This window comes from Lissotriton vulgaris, chromosome 1_2 (genome assembly GCF_964263255.1).
Source record: "Lissotriton vulgaris chromosome 1_2, aLisVul1.2, whole genome shotgun sequence".
Taxonomy (NCBI): Eukaryota; Metazoa; Chordata; class Amphibia; order Caudata; family Salamandridae; genus Lissotriton; species Lissotriton vulgaris.
This window is the reverse complement of record NC_141686.1, coordinates 228,808,664-228,823,823: the sequence shown is the minus strand read 5'-3', so window position 1 is coordinate 228,823,823 and position 15,160 is coordinate 228,808,664. Positions and strand designations below refer to the sequence as shown.

Sequence of the window (15,160 nt, the reverse complement as noted above, 5' to 3'; positions counted from 1 at the left end):
TTATAACTAATTGAAACAGTAACCAGCAATCCTGCTTCTCCATCACCAGAAACATTTACCAAAATGGCAGTGAAAGAAAGTCTACTTAAACAGAGACTGTTTGCTTTGAAAATGTTGCATAGTCTATGCCCAAGAGGAAATTCCCAATGATACTGCTGAAAATGTAATTTAGGAGTTAGTAATAGTATTTGGCCCCTTATTAATTTCACTGTGTCATTTTAAACACGTGATTTCTATGTCATCCGAAAATGAGATAGTACAAATTTCCGGAGTTATAATGGATTACGTGTGCTGCTGAAATTTCAAATGCTTATAATATCAATTCATTATTAAACTCTAGAATATTGATTGCTAATATGTAATTATATAAATATACAAAGTGTAGGTCAGTGTACGTCCACATTTGTTTAGCTGATTTTAAGGTAGAGTATAGCAGAGCCTGGATAGCTCAGTCGGTAGAGCATCAGACTTTTAATCTGAGGGTCCAGGGTTCAAGTCCCTGTTCAGGCGGTTGTTTCCTTTAAAGAAAAAGTACTCTAATTGTATGCTCTTTTTGTGGACCCCTGCATGACGAATAAGATATTCCATTACTAAAATTGCAAAAACGTCTTTCATGGAGTTGTGAAATACACATCTGTCTCACATATTATGTGCCATTTGACTAAACTTAAGTCGTACGTAGATTTACCAATGGTATCATGTAGTCTGAGACGGTGAATATCATTTCACCAATTCAATATTCAAAATATAGCCATGGTTATAGTATCAAATGAACTTTATAAAGCTGATCAACAGCTAATAGCTCATTATTTCATTTCAGATCATCTCTGCACCTCATTATAGCAGATTGGCTCTGTGGCGCAATGGATAGCGCATTGGACTTCTAGGTGAATGTAAAAAAGATATTCAAAGGTTGTGGGTTCGAATCCCACCAGAGTCAGTTTTATCCCTGTTATCCTGTTATCCCAAGTACCAATTCATTATTATATTCTCTGTATTTAGTACTAATACCGGCAACCATCTTAACCCCTTGCGTGCTGATGACAGAACGGTTCCGTCATCAGCTACGGGTGAGCTGTGCTGATGACGAAACCGTTCCGTCATGACTCCGCCCGCGCAAGGCGGAGTCAGCACAGGCGGAAAATACGCCCCGCACGCAAGGGGTTAAAAAACGTAGTGATAGTTGGGACACTTCCTAATGTTGATAATGCCATTTTGTGGGGTGCTGCCTCAGAGCCTGGATAGCTCAGTCGGTAGAGCATCAGACTTTTAATCTGAGGGCCCAGGGTTCAAGTCCCTGTTCAGGCGGCTTGGTTAAAGAAAATGTATATCAAATGCATACTCTTTTCAGGATCCAATGAATGGGAATTCCAATTACAGATGGTTCAAAAAAGTCTTGATCGAGTCCTTACATACCCATCTGTGCTCTACTTTCTTTGACAAGGGTTAAGAAGACTTACCCAAACTGTATCATGTAGTTTGACATGTTGATTATCTTTTATCCAATTCAATGTTCAAAATGTAAGCTAGTGTCAGATTAATTTGATAAAGTTGGTCAACCACTTATAGGTCATCTTTTTATTTGTGAATCTCTGATCACCTTGTTGAATCAGGTCGGATCTCTGGTGCAATGGATTGCGGCTTGGAGTCCTAGGCGAATGTAGCAAAAGCATTCAAACGCTAAGGGATCGAACACCAACTGGGTCAATTTTATCCCTCCTCTATTTTATAACTAATTGAAACAGTACCAGCAATCCTGCTTCTCCATCACCAGAAACATTTACCAAAATGGCAGTGAAAGAAAGTCTACTTAAACAGAGACTGTTTGCTTTGAAAATGTTGCATAGTCTATGCCCAAGAGGAAATTCCCAATGATACTGCTGAAAATGTAATTTAGGAGTTAGTAATAGTATTTGGCCCCTTATTAATTTCACTGTGTCATTTTAAACACGTGATTTCTATGTCATCCGAAAATGAGATAGTACAAATTTCCGGAGTTATAATGGATTACGTGTGCTGCTGAAATTTCAAATGCTTATAATATCAATTCATTATTAAACTCTAGAATATTGATTGCTAATATGTAATTATATAAATATACAAAGTGTAGGTCAGTGTACGTCCACATTTGTTTAGCTGATTTTAAGGTAGAGTATAGCAGAGCCTGGATAGCTCAGTCGGTAGAGCATCAGACTTTTAATCTGAGGGTCCAGGGTTCAAGTCCCTGTTCAGGCGGTTGTTTCCTTTAAAGAAAAAGTACTCTAATTGTATGCTCTTTTTGTGGACCCCTGCATGACGAATAAGATATTCCATTACTAAAATTGCAAAAACGTCTTTCATGGAGTTGTGAAATACACATCTGTCTCACATATTATGTGCCATTTGACTAAACTTAAGTCGTACGTAGATTTACCAATGGTATCATGTAGTCTGAGACGGTGAATATCATTTCACCAATTCAATATTCAAAATATAGCCATGGTTATAGTATCAAATGAACTTTATAAAGCTGATCAACAGCTAATAGCTCATTATTTCATTTCAGATCATCTCTGCACCTCATTATAGCAGATTGGCTCTGTGGCGCAATGGATAGCGCATTGGACTTCTAGGTGAATGTAAAAAAGATATTCAAAGGTTGTGGGTTCGAATCCCACCAGAGTCAGTTTTATCCCTGTTATCCTGTTATCCCAAGTACCAATTCATTATTATATTCTCTGTATTTAGTACTAATACCGGCAACCATCTTAACCCCTTGCGTGCTGATGACAGAACGGTTCCGTCATCAGCTACGGGTGAGCTGTGCTGATGACGAAACCGTTCCGTCATGACTCCGCCCGCGCAAGGCGGAGTCAGCACAGGCGGAAAATACGCCCCGCACGCAAGGGGTTAAAAAACGTAGTGATAGTTGGGACACTTCCTAATGTTGATAATGCCATTTTGTGGGGTGCTGCCTCAGAGCCTGGATAGCTCAGTCGGTAGAGCATCAGACTTTTAATCTGAGGGCCCAGGGTTCAAGTCCCTGTTCAGGCGGCTTGGTTAAAGAAAATGTATATCAAATGCATACTCTTTTCAGGATCCAATGAATGGGAATTCCAATTACAGATGGTTCAAAAAAGTCTTGATCGAGTCCTTACATACCCATCTGTGCTCTACTTTCTTTGACAAGGGTTAAGAAGACTTACCCAAACTGTATCATGTAGTTTGACATGTTGATTATCTTTTATCCAATTCAATGTTCAAAATGTAAGCTAGTGTCAGATTAATTTGATAAAGTTGGTCAACCACTTATAGGTCATCTTTTTATTTGTGAATCTCTGATCACCTTGTTGAATCAGGTCGGATCTCTGGTGCAATGGATTGCGGCTTGGAGTCCTAGGCGAATGTAGCAAAAGCATTCAAACGCTAAGGGATCGAACACCAACTGGGTCAATTTTATCCCTCCTCTATTTTATAACTAATTGAAACAGTACCAGCAATCCTGCTTCTCCATCACCAGAAACATTTACCAAAATGGCAGTGAAAGAAAGTCTACTTAAACAGAGACTGTTTGCTTTGAAAATGTTGCATAGTCTATGCCCAAGAGGAAATTCCCAATGATACTGCTGAAAATGTAATTTAGGAGTTAGTAATAGTATTTGGCCCTTTATTAATTTCACTGTGTCATTTTAAACACGTGATTTCTATGTCATCCGAAAATGAGATAGTACAAATTTCCGGAGTTATAATGGATTACGTGTGCTGCTGAAATTTCAAATGCTTATAATATCAATTCATTATTAAACTCTAGAATATTGATTGCTAATATGTAATTATATAAATATACAAAGTGTAGGTCAGTGTACGTCCACATTTGTTTAGCTGATTTTAAGGTAGAGTATAGCAGAGCCTGGATAGCTCAGTCGGTAGAGCATCAGACTTTTAATCTGAGGGTCCAGGGTTCAAGTCCCTGTTCAGGCGGTTGTTTCCTTTAAAGAAAAAGTACTCTAATTGTATGCTCTTTTTGTGAACCCCTGCATGACGAATAAGATATTCCATTACTAAAATTGCAAAAACGTCTTTCATGGAGTTGTGAAATACACATCTGTCTCACATATTATGTGCCATTTGACTAAACTTAAGTCGTACGTAGATTTACCAATGGTATCATGTAGTCTGAGACGGTGAATATCATTTCACCAATTCAATATTCAAAATATAGCCATGGTTATAGTATCAAATGAACTTTATAAAGCTGATCAACAGCTAATAGCTCATTATTTCATTTCAGATCATCTCTGCACCTCATTATAGCAGATTGGCTCTGTGGCGCAATGGATAGCGCATTGGACTTCTAGGTGAATGTAAAAAAGATATTCAAAGGTTGTGGGTTCGAATCCCACCAGAGTCAGTTTTATCCCTGTTATCCTGTTATCCCAAGTACCAATTCATTATTATATTCTCTGTATTTAGTACTAATACCGGCAACCATCTTAACCCCTTGCGTGCTGATGACAGAACGGTTCCGTCATCAGCTACGGGTGAGCTGTGCTGATGACGAAACCGTTCCGTCATGACTCCGCCTGCGCAAGGCGGAGTCAGCACAGGCGGAAAATACGCCCCGCACGCAAGGGGTTAAAAAACGTAGTGATAGTTGGGACACTTCCTAATGTTGATAATGTCATTTTGTGGGGTGCTGCCTCAGAGCCTGGATAGCTCAGTCGGTAGAGCATCAGACTTTTAATCTGAGGGCCCAGGGTTCAAGTCCCTGTTCAGGCGGCTTGGTTAAAGAAAATGTATATCAATTGCATACTCTTTTCAGGATCCAATGAATGGGAATTCCAATTACAGATGGTTCAAAAAAGTCTTGATCGAGTCCTTACATACCCATCTGTGCTCTACTTTCTTTGACAAGGGTTAAGAAGACTTACCCAAACTGTATCATGTAGTTTGACATGTTGATTATCTTTTATCCAATTCAATGTTCAAAATGTAAGCTAGTGTCCGATTAATTTGATAAAGTTGGTCAACAACTTATAGGTCATCTTTTTATTTGTGAATCTCTGATCACCTTGTTGAATCAGGTCGGATCTCTGGTGCAATGGATTGCGGCTTGGAGTCCTAGGCGAATGTAGCAAAAGCATTCAAACGCTAAGGGATCGAACACCAACTGGGTCAATTTTATCCCTCCTCTATTTTATAACTAATTGAAACAGTAACCAGCAATCCTGCTTCTCCATCACCAGAAACATTTACCAAAATGGCAGTGAAAGAAAGTCTACTTAAACAGAGACTGTTTGCTTTGAAAATGTTGCATAGTCTATGCCCAAGAGGAAATTCCCAATGATACTGCTGAAAATGTAATTTAGGAGTTAGTAATAGTATTTGGCCCTTTATTAATTTCACAGTGTCATTTTAAACACGTGATTTCTATGTCATCCGAAAATGAGATAGTACAAATTTCCGGAGTTATAATGGATTACGTGTGCTGCTGAAATTTCAAATGCTTATAATATCAATTCATTATTAAACTCTAGAATATTGATTGCTAATATGTAATTATATAAATATACAAAGTGTAGGTCAGTGTACGTCCACATTTGTTTAGCTGATTTTAAGGTAGAGTATAGCAGAGCCTGGATAGCTCAGTCGGTAGAGCATCAGACTTTTAATCTGAGGGTCCAGGGTTCAAGTCCCTGTTCAGGCGGTTGTTTCCTTTAAAGAAAAAGTACTCTAATTGTATGCTCTTTTTGTGGACCCCTGCATGACGAATAAGATATTCCATTACTAAAATTGCAAAAACGTCTTTCATGGAGTTGTGAAATACACATCTGTCTCACATATTATGTGCCATTTGACTAAACTTAAGTCGTACGTAGATTTACCAATGGTATCATGTAGTCTGAGACGGTGAATATCATTTCACCAATTCAATATTCAAAATATAGCCATGGTTATAGTATCAAATGAACTTTATAAAGCTGATCAACAGCTAATAGCTCATTATTTCATTTCAGATCATCTCTGCACCTCATTATAGCAGATTGGCTCTGTGGCGCAATGGATAGCGCATTGGACTTCTAGGTGAATGTAAAAAAGATATTCAAAGGTTGTGGGTTCGAATCCCACCAGAGTCAGTTTTATCCCTGTTATCCTGTTATCCCAAGTACCAATTCATTATTATATTCTCTGTATTTAGTACTAATACCGGCAACCATCTTAACCCCTTGCGTGCTGATGACAGAACGGTTCCGTCATCAGCTACGGGTGAGCTGTGCTGATGACGAAACCGTTCCGTCATGACTCCGCCCGCGCAAGGCGGAGTCAGCACAGGCGGAAAATACGCCCCGCACGCAAGGGGTTAAAAAACGTAGTGATAGTTGGGACACTTCCTAATGTTGATAATGTCATTTTGTGGGGTGCTGCCTCAGAGCCTGGATAGCTCAGTCGGTAGAGCATCAGACTTTTAATCTGAGGGCCCAGGGTTCAAGTCCCTGTTCAGGCGGCTTGGTTAAAGAAAATGTATATCAATTGCATACTCTTTTCAGGATCCAATGAATGGGAATTCCAATTACAGATGGTTCAAAAAAGTCTTGATCGAGTCCTTACATACCCATCTGTGCTCTACTTTCTTTGACAAGGGTTAAGAAGACTTACCCAAACTGTATCATGTAGTTTGACATGTTGATTATCTTTTATCCAATTCAATGTTCAAAATGTAAGCTAGTGTCAGATTAATTTGATAAAGTTGGTCAACCACTTATAGGTCATCTTTTTATTTGTGAATCTCTGATCACCTTGTTGAATCAGGTCGGATCTCTGGTGCAATGGATTGCGGCTTGGAGTCCTAGGCGAATGTAGCAAAAGCATTCAAACGCTAAGGGATCGAACACCAACTGGGTCAATTTTATCCCTCCTCTATTTTATAACTAATTGAAACAGTAACCAGCAATCCTGCTTCTCCATCACCAGAAACATTTACCAAAATGGCAGTGAAAGAAAGTCTACTTAAACAGAGACTGTTTGCTTTGAAAATGTTGCATAGTCTATGCCCAAGAGGAAATTCCCAATGATACTGCTGAAAATGTAATTTAGGAGTTAGTAATAGTATTTGGCCCCTTATTAATTTCACTGTGTCATTTTAAACACGTGATTTCTATGTCATCCGAAAATGAGATAGTACAAATTTCCGGAGTTATAATGGATTACGTGTGCTGCTGAAATTTCAAATGCTTATAATATCAATTCATTATTAAACTCTAGAATATTGATTGCTAATATGTAATTATATAAATATACAAAGTGTAGGTCAGTGTACGTCCACATTTGTTTAGCTGATTTTAAGGTAGAGTATAGCAGAGCCTGGATAGCTCAGTCGGTAGAGCATCAGACTTTTAATCTGAGGGTCCAGGGTTCAAGTCCCTGTTCAGGCGGTTGTTTCCTTTAAAGAAAAAGTACTCTAATTGTATGCTCTTTTTGTGGACCCCTGCATGACGAATAAGATATTCCATTACTAAAATTGCAAAAACGTCTTTCATGGAGTTGTGAAATACACATCTGTCTCACATATTATGTGCCATTTGACTAAACTTAAGTCGTACGTAGATTTACCAATGGTATCATGTAGTCTGAGACGGTGAATATCATTTCACCAATTCAATATTCAAAATATAGCCATGGTTATAGTATCAAATGAACTTTATAAAGCTGATCAACAGCTAATAGCTCATTATTTCATTTCAGATCATCTCTGCACCTCATTATAGCAGATTGGCTCTGTGGCGCAATGGATAGCGCATTGGACTTCTAGGTGAATGTAAAAAAGATATTCAAAGGTTGTGGGTTCGAATCCCACCAGAGTCAGTTTTATCCCTGTTATCCTGTTATCCCAAGTACCAATTCATTATTATATTCTCTGTATTTAGTACTAATACCGGCAACCATCTTAACCCCTTGCGTGCTGATGACAGAACGGTTCCGTCATCAGCTACGGGTGAGCTGTGCTGATGACGAAACCGTTCCGTCATGACTCCGCCCGCGCAAGGCGGAGTCAGCACAGGCGGAAAATACGCCCCGCACGCAAGGGGTTAAAAAACGTAGTGATAGTTGGGACACTTCCTAATGTTGATAATGCCATTTTGTGGGGTGCTGCCTCAGAGCCTGGATAGCTCAGTCGGTAGAGCATCAGACTTTTAATCTGAGGGCCCAGGGTTCAAGTCCCTGTTCAGGCGGCTTGGTTAAAGAAAATGTATATCAAATGCATACTCTTTTCAGGATCCAATGAATGGGAATTCCAATTACAGATGGTTCAAAAAAGTCTTGATCGAGTCCTTACATACCCATCTGTGCTCTACTTTCTTTGACAAGGGTTAAGAAGACTTACCCAAACTGTATCATGTAGTTTGACATGTTGATTATCTTTTATCCAATTCAATGTTCAAAATGTAAGCTAGTGTCAGATTAATTTGATAAAGTTGGTCAACCACTTATAGGTCATCTTTTTATTTGTGAATCTCTGATCACCTTGTTGAATCAGGTCGGATCTCTGGTGCAATGGATTGCGGCTTGGAGTCCTAGGCGAATGTAGCAAAAGCATTCAAACGCTAAGGGATCGAACACCAACTGGGTCAATTTTATCCCTCCTCTATTTTATAACTAATTGAAACAGTACCAGCAATCCTGCTTCTCCATCACCAGAAACATTTACCAAAATGGCAGTGAAAGAAAGTCTACTTAAACAGAGACTGTTTGCTTTGAAAATGTTGCATAGTCTATGCCCAAGAGGAAATTCCCAATGATACTGCTGAAAATGTAATTTAGGAGTTAGTAATAGTATTTGGCCCTTTATTAATTTCACTGTGTCATTTTAAACACGTGATTTCTATGTCATCCGAAAATGAGATAGTACAAATTTCCGGAGTTATAATGGATTACGTGTGCTGCTGAAATTTCAAATGCTTATAATATCAATTCATTATTAAACTCTAGAATATTGATTGCTAATATGTAATTATATAAATATACAAAGTGTAGGTCAGTGTACGTCCACATTTGTTTAGCTGATTTTAAGGTAGAGTATAGCAGAGCCTGGATAGCTCAGTCGGTAGAGCATCAGACTTTTAATCTGAGGGTCCAGGGTTCAAGTCCCTGTTCAGGCGGTTGTTTCCTTTAAAGAAAAAGTACTCTAATTGTATGCTCTTTTTGTGAACCCCTGCATGACGAATAAGATATTCCATTACTAAAATTGCAAAAACGTCTTTCATGGAGTTGTGAAATACACATCTGTCTCACATATTATGTGCCATTTGACTAAACTTAAGTCGTACGTAGATTTACCAATGGTATCATGTAGTCTGAGACGGTGAATATCATTTCACCAATTCAATATTCAAAATATAGCCATGGTTATAGTATCAAATGAACTTTATAAAGCTGATCAACAGCTAATAGCTCATTATTTCATTTCAGATCATCTCTGCACCTCATTATAGCAGATTGGCTCTGTGGCGCAATGGATAGCGCATTGGACTTCTAGGTGAATGTAAAAAAGATATTCAAAGGTTGTGGGTTCGAATCCCACCAGAGTCAGTTTTATCCCTGTTATCCTGTTATCCCAAGTACCAATTCATTATTATATTCTCTGTATTTAGTACTAATACCGGCAACCATCTTAACCCCTTGCGTGCTGATGACAGAACGGTTCCGTCATCAGCTACGGGTGAGCTGTGCTGATGACGAAACCGTTCCGTCATGACTCCGCCCGCGCAAGGCGGAGTCAGCACAGGCGGAAAATACGCCCCGCACGCAAGGGGTTAAAAAACGTAGTGATAGTTGGGACACTTCCTAATGTTGATAATGTCATTTTGTGGGGTGCTGCCTCAGAGCCTGGATAGCTCAGTCGGTAGAGCATCAGACTTTTAATCTGAGGGCCCAGGGTTCAAGTCCCTGTTCAGGCGGCTTGGTTAAAGAAAATGTATATCAATTGCATACTCTTTTCAGGATCCAATGAATGGGAATTCCAATTACAGATGGTTCAAAAAAGTCTTGATCGAGTCCTTACATACCCATCTGTGCTCTACTTTCTTTGACAAGGGTTAAGAAGACTTACCCAAACTGTATCATGTAGTTTGACATGTTGATTATCTTTTATCCAATTCAATGTTCAAAATGTAAGCTAGTGTCCGATTAATTTGATAAAGTTGGTCAACAACTTATAGGTCATCTTTTTATTTGTGAATCTCTGATCACCTTGTTGAATCAGGTCGGATCTCTGGTGCAATGGATTGCGGCTTGGAGTCCTAGGCGAATGTAGCAAAAGCATTCAAACGCTAAGGGATCGAACACCAACTGGGTCAATTTTATCCCTCCTCTATTTTATAACTAATTGAAACAGTAACCAGCAATCCTGCTTCTCCATCACCAGAAACATTTACCAAAATGGCAGTGAAAGAAAGTCTACTTAAACAGAGACTGTTTGCTTTGAAAATGTTGCATAGTCTATGCCCAAGAGGAAATTCCCAATGATACTGCTGAAAATGTAATTTAGGAGTTAGTAATAGTATTTGGCCCTTTATTAATTTCACAGTGTCATTTTAAACACGTGATTTCTATGTCATCCGAAAATGAGATAGTACAAATTTCCGGAGTTATAATGGATTACGTGTGCTGCTGAAATTTCAAATGCTTATAATATCAATTCATTATTAAACTCTAGAATATTGATTGCTAATATGTAATTATATAAATATACAAAGTGTAGGTCAGTGTACGTCCACATTTGTTTAGCTGATTTTAAGGTAGAGTATAGCAGAGCCTGGATAGCTCAGTCGGTAGAGCATCAGACTTTTAATCTGAGGGTCCAGGGTTCAAGTCCCTGTTCAGGCGGTTGTTTCCTTTAAAGAAAAAGTACTCTAATTGTATGCTCTTTTTGTGGACCCCTGCATGACGAATAAGATATTCCATTACTAAAATTGCAAAAACGTCTTTCATGGAGTTGTGAAATACACATCTGTCTCACATATTATGTGCCATTTGACTAAACTTAAGTCGTACGTAGATTTACCAATGGTATCATGTAGTCTGAGACGGTGAATATCATTTCACCAATTCAATATTCAAAATATAGCCATGGTTATAGTATCAAATGAACTTTATAAAGCTGATCAACAGCTAATAGCTCATTATTTCATTTCAGATCATCTCTGCACCTCATTATAGCAGATTGGCTCTGTGGCGCAATGGATAGCGCATTGGACCTCTAGGTGAATGTAAAAAAGATATTCAAAGGTTGTGGGTTCGAATCCCAGCAGAGTCAGTTTTATCCCTGTTATCCTGTTATCCCAAGTACCAATTCATTATTATATTCTCTGTATTTAGTACTAATACCGGCAACCATCTTAACCCCTTGCGTGCTGATGACAGAACGGTTCCGTCATCAGCTACGGGTGAGCTGTGCTGATGACGAAACCGTTCCGTCATGACTCCGCCCGCGCAAGGCGGAGTCAGCACAGGCGGAAAATACGCCCCGCACGCAAGGGGTTAAAAAACGTAGTGATAGTTGGGACACTTCCTAATGTTGATAATGCCATTTTGTGGGGTGCTGCCTCAGAGCCTGGGTAGCTCAGTCGGTAGAGCATCAGACTTTTAATCTGAGGGCCCAGGGTTCAAGTCCCTGTTCAGGCGGCTTGGTTAAAGAAAATGTATATCAAATGCATACTCTTTTCAGGATCCAATGAATGGGAATTCCAATTACAGATGGTTCAAAAAAGTCTTGATCGAGTCCTTACATACCCATCTGTGCTCTACTTTCTTTGACAAGGGTTAAGAAGACTTACCCAAACTGTATCATGTAGTTTGACATGTTGATTATCTTTTATCCAATTCAATGTTCAAAATGTAAGCTAGTGTCAGATTAATTTGATAAAGTTGGTCAACCACTTATAGGTCATCTTTTTATTTGTGAATCTCTGATCACCTTGTTGAATCAGGTCGGATCTCTGGTGCAATGGATTGCGGCTTGGAGTCCTAGGCGAATGTAGCAAAAGCATTCAAACGCTAAGGGATCGAACACCAACTGGGTCAATTTTATCCCTCCTCTATTTTATAACTAATTGAAACAGTAACCAGCAATCCTGCTTCTCCATCACCAGAAACATTTACCAAAATGGCAGTGAAAGAAAGTCTACTTAAACAGAGACTGTTTGCTTTGAAAATGTTGCATAGTCTATGCCCAAGAGGAAATTCCCAATGATACTGCTGAAAATGTAATTTAGGAGTTAGTAATAGTATTTGGCCCTTTATTAATTTCACTGTGTCATTTTAAACACGTGATTTCTATGTCATCCGAAAATGAGATAGTACAAATTTCCGGAGTTATAATGGATTACGTGTGCTGCTGAAATTTCAAATGCTTATAATATCAATTCATTATTAAACTCTAGAATATTGATTGCTAATATGTAATTATATAAATATACAAAGTGTAGGTCAGTGTACGTCCACATTTGTTTAGCTGATTTTAAGGTAGAGTATAGCAGAGCCTGGATAGCTCAGTCGGTAGAGCATCAGACTTTTAATCTGAGGGTCCAGGGTTCAAGTCCCTGTTCAGGCGGTTGTTTCCTTTAAAGAAAAAGTACTCTAATTGTATGCTCTTTTTGTGGACCCCTGCATGACGAATAAGATATTCCATTACTAAAATTGCAAAAACGTCTTTCATGGAGTTGTGAAATACACATCTGTCTCACATATTATGTGCCATTTGACTAAACTTAAGTCGTACGTAGATTTACCAATGGTATCATGTAGTCTGAGACGGTGAATATCATTTCACCAATTCAATATTCAAAATATAGCCATGGTTATAGTATCAAATGAACTTTATAAAGCTGATCAACAGCTAATAGCTCATTATTTCATTTCAGATCATCTCTGCACCTCATTATAGCAGATTGGCTCTGTGGCGCAATGGATAGCGCATTGGACTTCTAGGTGAATGTAAAAAAGATATTCAAAGGTTGTGGGTTCGAATCCCACCAGAGTCAGTGTTATCCTGTTATCCCAAGTACCAATTCATTATTATATTCTCTGTATTTAGTACTAATACCGGCAACCATCTTAACCCCTTGCGTGCTGATGACAGAACGGTTCCGTCATCAGCTACGGGTGAGCTGTGCTGATGACGAAACCGTTCCGTCATGACTCCGCCCGCGCAAGGCGGAGTCAGCACAGGCGGAAAATACGCCCCGCACGCAAGGGGTTAAAAAACGTAGTGATAGTTGGGACACTTCCTAATGTTGATAATGTCATTTTGTGGGGTGTTGCCTCAGAGCCTGGATAGCTCAGTCGGTAGAGCATCAGACTTTTAATCTGAGGGCCCAGGGTTCAAGTCCCTGTTCAGGCGGCTTGGTTAAAGAAAATGTATATCAATTGCATACTCTTTTCAGGATCCAATGAATGGGAATTCCAATTACAGATGGTTCAAAAAAGTCTTGATCGAGTCCTTACATACCCATCTGTGCTCTACTTTCTTTGACAAGGGTTAAAAAGACTTACCCAAACTGTATCATGTAGTTTGACATGTTGATTATCTTTTATCCAATTCAATGTTCAAAATGTAAGCTAGTGTCAGATTAATTTGATAAAGTTGGTCAACCACTTATAGGTCATCTTTTTATTTGTGAATCTCTGATCACCTTGTTGAATCAGGTCGGATCTCTGGTGCAATGGATTGCGGCTTGGAGTCCTAGGCGAATGTAGCAAAAGCATTCAAACGCTAAGGGATCGAACACCAACTGGGTCAATTTTATCCCTCCTCTATTTTATAACTAATTGAAACAGTAACCAGCAATCCTGCTTCTCCATCACCAGAAACATTTACCAAAATGGCAGTGAAAGAAAGTCTACTTAAACAGAGACTGTTTGCTTTGAAAATGTTGCATAGTCTATGCCCAAGAGGAAATTCCCAATGATACTGCTGAAAATGTAATTTAGGAGTTAGTAATAGTATTTGGCCCCTTATTAATTTCACTGTGTCATTTTAAACACGTGATTTCTATGTCATCCGAAAATGAGATAGTACAAATTTCCGGAGTTATAATGGATTACGTGTGCTGCTGAAATTTCAAATGCTTATAATATCAATTCATTATTAAACTCTAGAATATTGATTGCTAATATGTAATTATATAAATATACAAAGTGTAGGTCAGTGTACGTCCACATTTGTTTAGCTGATTTTAAGGTAGAGTATAGCAGAGCCTGGATAGCTCAGTCGGTAGAGCATCAGACTTTTAATCTGAGGGTCCAGGGTTCAAGTCCCTGTTCAGGCGGTTGTTTCCTTTAAAGAAAAAGTACTCTAATTGTATGCTCTTTTTGTGGACCCCTGCATGACGAATAAGATATTCCATTACTAAAATTGCAAAAACGTCTTTCATGGAGTTGTGAAATACACATCTGTCTCACATATTATGTGCCATTTGACTAAACTTAAGTCGTACGTAGATTTACCAATGGTATCATGTAGTCTGAGACGGTGAATATCATTTCACCAATTCAATATTCAAAATATAGCCATGGTTATAGTATCAAATGAATTTTATAAAGCTGATCAACAGCTAATAGCTCATTATTTCATTTCAGATCATCTCTGCACCTCATTATAGCAGATTGGCTCTGTGGGGCAATGGATAGCGCATTGTACTTCTAGGTGAATGTAAAAAAGATATTCAAAGGTTGTGGGTTCGAATCCCACCAGAGTCAGTTTTATCCCTGTTATCCTGTTATCCCAAGTACCAATTCATTATTATATTCTCTGTATTTAGTACTAATACCGGCAACCATCTTAACCCCTTGCGTGCTGATGACAGAACGGTTCCGTCATCAGCTACGGGTGAGCTGTGCTGATGACGAAACCGTTCCGTCATGACTCCGCCCGCGCAAGGCGGAGTCAGCACAGGCGGAAAATACGCCCCGCACGCAAGGGGTTTAAAAACGTAGTGATAGTTGGGACACTTCCTAATGTTGATAATGTCATTTTGTGGGGTGCTGCCTCAGAGCCTGGATAGCTCAGTCGGTAGAGCATCAGACTTTTAATCTGAGGGCCCAGGGTTCAAGTCCCTGTTCAGGCGGCTTGGTTAAAGAAAATGTATATCAATTGCATACTCTTTTCAGGATCCAATGAATG

The 15,160-nt window shown here is 39.0% G+C and overlaps 25 non-coding genes across 25 annotated transcripts; all 25 read left to right on the top strand.

Moving 5' to 3' along the window:
• The first annotated feature begins 437 nt into the window (after positions 1-437).
• On the top strand, positions 438-510 carry TRNAK-UUU (transfer RNA lysine (anticodon UUU)). Its single transcript has one exon. It is a non-coding gene; the product is annotated as a tRNA-Lys (tRNA).
• A 339-nt stretch (positions 511-849) lies between these two features.
• Positions 850-940, top strand: TRNAR-UCU (transfer RNA arginine (anticodon UCU)). The gene is given in 2 exon segments: positions 850-886; positions 905-940. It is a non-coding gene; the product is annotated as a tRNA-Arg (tRNA).
• A 295-nt stretch (positions 941-1,235) lies between these two features.
• TRNAK-UUU (transfer RNA lysine (anticodon UUU)) lies at positions 1,236-1,308 on the top strand. Its single transcript has one exon. It is a non-coding gene; the product is annotated as a tRNA-Lys (tRNA).
• Positions 1,309-2,162: 854 nt separating this feature from the next.
• Positions 2,163-2,235, top strand: TRNAK-UUU (transfer RNA lysine (anticodon UUU)). The gene has a single exon. It is a non-coding gene; the product is annotated as a tRNA-Lys (tRNA).
• A 339-nt stretch (positions 2,236-2,574) lies between these two features.
• On the top strand, positions 2,575-2,665 carry TRNAR-UCU (transfer RNA arginine (anticodon UCU)). The gene is given in 2 exon segments: positions 2,575-2,611; positions 2,630-2,665. It is a non-coding gene; the product is annotated as a tRNA-Arg (tRNA).
• A 295-nt stretch (positions 2,666-2,960) lies between these two features.
• Positions 2,961-3,033, top strand: TRNAK-UUU (transfer RNA lysine (anticodon UUU)). The gene has a single exon. It is a non-coding gene; the product is annotated as a tRNA-Lys (tRNA).
• Positions 3,034-3,887: 854 nt separating this feature from the next.
• Positions 3,888-3,960, top strand: TRNAK-UUU (transfer RNA lysine (anticodon UUU)). Its single transcript has one exon. It is a non-coding gene; the product is annotated as a tRNA-Lys (tRNA).
• Positions 3,961-4,299: 339 nt separating this feature from the next.
• TRNAR-UCU (transfer RNA arginine (anticodon UCU)) lies at positions 4,300-4,390 on the top strand. The gene is given in 2 exon segments: positions 4,300-4,336; positions 4,355-4,390. It is a non-coding gene; the product is annotated as a tRNA-Arg (tRNA).
• Positions 4,391-4,685: 295 nt separating this feature from the next.
• Positions 4,686-4,758, top strand: TRNAK-UUU (transfer RNA lysine (anticodon UUU)). The gene has a single exon. It is a non-coding gene; the product is annotated as a tRNA-Lys (tRNA).
• Positions 4,759-5,613: 855 nt separating this feature from the next.
• Positions 5,614-5,686, top strand: TRNAK-UUU (transfer RNA lysine (anticodon UUU)). The gene has a single exon. It is a non-coding gene; the product is annotated as a tRNA-Lys (tRNA).
• A 339-nt stretch (positions 5,687-6,025) lies between these two features.
• On the top strand, positions 6,026-6,116 carry TRNAR-UCU (transfer RNA arginine (anticodon UCU)). Its single transcript is given in 2 exon segments — positions 6,026-6,062; positions 6,081-6,116. It is a non-coding gene; the product is annotated as a tRNA-Arg (tRNA).
• A 295-nt stretch (positions 6,117-6,411) lies between these two features.
• TRNAK-UUU (transfer RNA lysine (anticodon UUU)) lies at positions 6,412-6,484 on the top strand. The gene has a single exon. It is a non-coding gene; the product is annotated as a tRNA-Lys (tRNA).
• An 855-nt stretch (positions 6,485-7,339) lies between these two features.
• TRNAK-UUU (transfer RNA lysine (anticodon UUU)) lies at positions 7,340-7,412 on the top strand. The gene has a single exon. It is a non-coding gene; the product is annotated as a tRNA-Lys (tRNA).
• Positions 7,413-7,751: 339 nt separating this feature from the next.
• On the top strand, positions 7,752-7,842 carry TRNAR-UCU (transfer RNA arginine (anticodon UCU)). The gene is given in 2 exon segments: positions 7,752-7,788; positions 7,807-7,842. It is a non-coding gene; the product is annotated as a tRNA-Arg (tRNA).
• Positions 7,843-8,137: 295 nt separating this feature from the next.
• Positions 8,138-8,210, top strand: TRNAK-UUU (transfer RNA lysine (anticodon UUU)). The gene has a single exon. It is a non-coding gene; the product is annotated as a tRNA-Lys (tRNA).
• An 854-nt stretch (positions 8,211-9,064) lies between these two features.
• Positions 9,065-9,137, top strand: TRNAK-UUU (transfer RNA lysine (anticodon UUU)). The gene has a single exon. It is a non-coding gene; the product is annotated as a tRNA-Lys (tRNA).
• A 339-nt stretch (positions 9,138-9,476) lies between these two features.
• Positions 9,477-9,567, top strand: TRNAR-UCU (transfer RNA arginine (anticodon UCU)). Its single transcript is given in 2 exon segments — positions 9,477-9,513; positions 9,532-9,567. It is a non-coding gene; the product is annotated as a tRNA-Arg (tRNA).
• Positions 9,568-9,862: 295 nt separating this feature from the next.
• Positions 9,863-9,935, top strand: TRNAK-UUU (transfer RNA lysine (anticodon UUU)). Its single transcript has one exon. It is a non-coding gene; the product is annotated as a tRNA-Lys (tRNA).
• Positions 9,936-10,790: 855 nt separating this feature from the next.
• Positions 10,791-10,863, top strand: TRNAK-UUU (transfer RNA lysine (anticodon UUU)). Its single transcript has one exon. It is a non-coding gene; the product is annotated as a tRNA-Lys (tRNA).
• A 339-nt stretch (positions 10,864-11,202) lies between these two features.
• TRNAR-UCU (transfer RNA arginine (anticodon UCU)) lies at positions 11,203-11,293 on the top strand. The gene is given in 2 exon segments: positions 11,203-11,239; positions 11,258-11,293. It is a non-coding gene; the product is annotated as a tRNA-Arg (tRNA).
• Positions 11,294-12,516: 1,223 nt separating this feature from the next.
• Positions 12,517-12,589, top strand: TRNAK-UUU (transfer RNA lysine (anticodon UUU)). The gene has a single exon. It is a non-coding gene; the product is annotated as a tRNA-Lys (tRNA).
• A 339-nt stretch (positions 12,590-12,928) lies between these two features.
• Positions 12,929-13,019, top strand: TRNAR-UCU (transfer RNA arginine (anticodon UCU)). The gene is given in 2 exon segments: positions 12,929-12,965; positions 12,984-13,019. It is a non-coding gene; the product is annotated as a tRNA-Arg (tRNA).
• Positions 13,020-13,305: 286 nt separating this feature from the next.
• Positions 13,306-13,378, top strand: TRNAK-UUU (transfer RNA lysine (anticodon UUU)). Its single transcript has one exon. It is a non-coding gene; the product is annotated as a tRNA-Lys (tRNA).
• Positions 13,379-14,233: 855 nt separating this feature from the next.
• TRNAK-UUU (transfer RNA lysine (anticodon UUU)) lies at positions 14,234-14,306 on the top strand. Its single transcript has one exon. It is a non-coding gene; the product is annotated as a tRNA-Lys (tRNA).
• Positions 14,307-15,031: 725 nt separating this feature from the next.
• Positions 15,032-15,104, top strand: TRNAK-UUU (transfer RNA lysine (anticodon UUU)). The gene has a single exon. It is a non-coding gene; the product is annotated as a tRNA-Lys (tRNA).
• The last annotated feature ends 56 nt before the right edge of the window (positions 15,105-15,160 follow it).